Source organism: Tasmannia lanceolata, unplaced genomic scaffold (genome assembly GCF_043159265.1).
Source record: "Tasmannia lanceolata isolate RefF3 unplaced genomic scaffold, GAP_Taslan_0.1 ptg000037l, whole genome shotgun sequence".
Classification (NCBI taxonomy): Eukaryota; Viridiplantae; Streptophyta; class Magnoliopsida; order Canellales; family Winteraceae; genus Tasmannia; species Tasmannia lanceolata.
The window spans coordinates 23,700,400-23,704,549 of NW_027518714.1; the positions used below are offsets into that span (position 1 = coordinate 23,700,400).

At 39.1% G+C, this 4,150-nt stretch overlaps 1 pseudogene across 1 annotated transcript; it reads right to left on the bottom strand.

The window, feature by feature from the left end:
• Positions 1–315: 315 nt before the first annotated feature.
• On the bottom strand, positions 316–2,006 carry LOC143862714 (endochitinase EP3-like; annotated as a pseudogene). The gene is made up of 2 exons (XR_013240441.1): positions 1,578–2,006; positions 316–825 (listed from the first exon to the last, which is right to left on the bottom strand). The product of XR_013240441.1 is annotated as an endochitinase EP3-like (transcript).
• Between the last annotated feature and the right edge of the window lie 2,144 nt (positions 2,007–4,150).

Below are 4,150 nucleotides of genomic sequence, written 5' to 3' on the forward strand. Positions count from 1 at the left end.
GAATGAAGACAAAATCTGCTGAATAGTGAGCCGGTGTGGCTGCTCTCACACATGCCACAGCCATCCGCGAAATATCTTTACTCGCTTGATCGTAGTCACCTGGATTAAAAACTTAAAAACTATAGAACTTTGTTCACTCTCTTTCCTTTGTCCTTCCATGTTGATGATTTGGTTTTCAGGAAAAGTCAAACAAAAGGGGGTCATAATGTCATTTCTTATATAATCAATAATTTCATAAAATACCACAAGAACATGGCCGAGTGGATCTGTTAGAAACATACAGAGATCCTCAACGTAAACTTCAACAGATGTTGCTTCCATCAAGACTCTTTTATTTCAATACGTTATTTTTAACTTATAAATAGTTCCATACATCAATCATAGTAAAACAAAAAATATATGTGATAGTGTTCTAGCAAGTGAGATTGTCACCAGGTGCCACTCCAAGTTGGCTACAGTAGCTAGTGTAATATCCGACGCGGGCACGAACAGTATCAGGATTCCGGCCATCACATTCAAGTGCACCATTGATGGCTCGGATCGTGGGTCCGAACCCTTGGCCCGAAGTTATGATTGAGTGGCAATTGTTCATCCAATACCACAGGCCTGTTTTGAATGACACTAAGGGGTCTGTGGCGACGGTTTCGGGCGAGCCGAGGCCATCGAATCCGATGCTATTTCCGGCGGGCCCGTAGTTGAAATTCCATGACAATTGGATCGGACCCCGGCCATAGTAACCCTTACCGGCAGCACATGGGTATTGAGTATTGGTCTCATCGCAGTAGTCTTTAGATGGGCCATCTATCTCTTCAATGTAGCAAAAATCTGTGCATCAAGTAAGGACGAAATTTCAGTCTCTTTCACAGTTTTAGGGGCCTCTAGAAACCCCCTAAAAATTGTTTGTATATAGTCTTATACATGTATGGGAATTGATACTTCCTACCCCTTTTGCTTATCTTTTCCTAATGTTTGGATTCCAAGAACCAACATTTCTTATGGAAATTTTTTTTCTTGGGAAAATTATTTCTTTCCATAATTTAGATGGAAATAATATTATTACAGTAGATTTTAAGGGAAATTATCATAAATTGAAGGACTCTCTAAGTAAGAATTGAATAGGGTTGGTTCAAGTAATCTTTTCTCACGCGTATAAAAAAGTAGGAACTTTTCCAAGAATTTCTTGCAATCCAAACAGGGCCAGTAGTAGAGTTGTTTATATACCAAATTTCAGTGTATATAGCATATACAATATCATTCACCTATTACTCCACGTCTCCACATATAGTAGAATACTTAAGCTGGTACCAAACCAGTTTAAAGTAAAAAACTGATATGTAATCATGTAATATGATTTGGAGTTCTTAATACTTTATAAATAAAGAACTTTGCTATTAATCCCTAATTTAAAAAGTATTTCCCTATTAGTCATTGAAAATTATGAAATGGTAAAAAAGCTCTCTTTTTTAAAGTTATTTCCAAAAGGTCCCCTTAATAAAAACTATTGAATGTGAATAATATGCTAAAAACTATTGCTACTAAAAAATACATAAATAAAGTATATGTAGTGGAAAACTTACGTCCTGTCTCGTGAGTGAAATGCGCAAATAAGGCCGCTATCTCGCGCTTGGAATCATCTGAGGTACCCACAGTCCCAAACTGAGGGTAAGAATTGGTAGCCTCTAGAAATCGATCACGCGAGTAGAAGCTCTTCCCTGCGCAACTGGCATCGGCCTGATTAATTATCCCGTTAAAGAACTCCGGTGTAACTATGTCGGCCACGGAGCCACCATTGGTGGGTGGTCCAGTATTACATGGCCCTTGTTGGCATCCTCCACCACAGTACTCATCACTGGTGCCGCAGTATCCAAACCGGCTACAACAAAGGTCCGGTGCACATCCGCAATTCTGACCCAGGACAGATTCCGGCAGGATTCCGGCGAGAATTCCGGCCAAAACTATGACCGTAAGCTCTTCATAGACATGGTTACCATTATCAGTGGTACCAAGTATTCGAAAGAAATGTGTGTGATATTGAGAAATGTAGAGGAGTATTTATAATAGAGGAATTGCATTTGGCATGACTTTTGAGAAAGGAAAAAGGGAAAGGAGACTTTGAAAAGTAGAGATGTATTTATGTGTGTGGAATTTGAATATGAACAGAAGAAACAAAAGCAACGGTTTTGGAAGTGGAAGAAGTCTTTGGACGCGGCTGCGTGTTGTACATGGCACTTTTGGGGAAGATTTCATCTAATACGCCTTATTTATGATTCATACCGACTTTGAATAGTAGATAGCACTTAGTATTAAAGTTCCACACCTTTAAAAAAAAAATCCACACCTTTTGATATTAGCACTCCTCCATTTCTAATATCTATGGTGAAAAAGTAATGGAATTTTCAGTGGCTGATGTCAAACCTTGTTCTATTATTGCTCATTGCATTGGAACTCTGACTTAGATTACAAATCCTCATCTTTATTTTACAAGAAATTTTTTTGTGAAAATGTTTTCATTAGTAAAAAGAATTCATGGAAAATCCATCATGGAATGGACAGACACACTGCCATGCGTATATTGATGGGTCTATGAATATTGATGGGTCTATGAATGGTGGTAGAATGTTGGGACTTGGAGTGATTTAAGGGCCTAGCTTTACACATTCCATCAATCTTAGGGCTAAAAGTGTATTGGTTATGTACTTAACATTTGGTATAAGAGCTAATGCTAATGCCATCTATCCGAATTAATCAAAGAAGAAATCATAGAGTGGGTCACAAGATAGAAAGGTGACACTTGTAAAAAGGACTACCTAGAACAACCAAAGTGCGAGCCACCACAAGTAGGCCAATGACGGAAGGACCAACCTGTGAAACTAACTCCCCGAAGAACAACCAGAGTGAAAGCCTGTCACAAGTAGACCACCAAAAACATCGGCTGCAATGTGGTGAAATGTTACAATCCTAAGGCCCTGTTCGTTTCAGCTTATGACAACCAATTGTAAGCCCAAAACCAATTATTGGACTTGAAAATTACATTTAAATTTGAGTCCAATAATAGGTTTCGGTCTCACAATTGGCTGTCATAATCTGAAACAAACAGGTCCTAAGTATTTTATGGGCCCATTAGTCCCTAGGCTTTTGGCGTATTGCTTTGGTACCTAACATCATCTCAAGTCTGGTCTCTTGACCTTGCTCCAACTCTCATCAAATAATTCTAGACGTTTGAACAAGCGTGATGAAAGAGACATCTTTCCACAACCCAATCCTACATGGTCAACCTTTTTCATTTGCAAGAGGAACTGAAAATATGATCTTTAGAATAACCTGTTTCTATCCAGATTAGGTAATAGTTAATTTCTCCTTGGATAGACTTGCTATCCTCCGTTGCCCTCATAATGGGTAGGGTAAAGTCGCCAATGCTAGGGATTTATATAAGACAAAATTTCCCAAAAAAGATACCCAACCCCAAGAACAGTGTATCCAAGGATGTCTATCCCGACATGGAACAGCTAATGGATATAGCTAGCCGGTGTTTATTTTATCATTCGTTAGATTTGCTATCCTCACTCCCATCAAATTTTCCTGGATAAAATATCAGTAGAAAAAAATTTGGTGAACAGACAAGATAATTTAAAGATATGCTTACAAAGCAGGATAGACAATCCTAGGGACAGCCTATCCAAGGATTTTTATGCCCCTTGGTGAACAGTCCCAATGGGGGGAGCTCTTTTGCAACATAAAGATGGAATATTTTTCGGCACGTTCTTTTGCTGAAATTCTCCTTATGTCCCACCTATTGGTAGCTATTCCTTCGTAAATCTACTTGGTGCCTATCGGTTTTTCCGTCATTTCAATTTCGTTCTTACGCCTGCAAATACGGCCAAATAACAATAGCCGTCTCCTTTGCCTCATTTTAGAACTGGGCACTCTTTTTGGCAAATGACTGAAGCCTCTTGCGTATCAAGACTCCACAGAAAGGTCGGATAAAGATACGGGCCCACAATACCTAATGATTGTAGGCCGACTCACAACAAGTGCTTTACGGCTTACCCTATGGCTCCGTTCACTTGCGTTCTCGAGAAATCGAATCTTGAGAAAACACCTCTTTTTTTTCTGAGAAATCTAAAATACTGGTGTTCACTTGTTTTCCTGA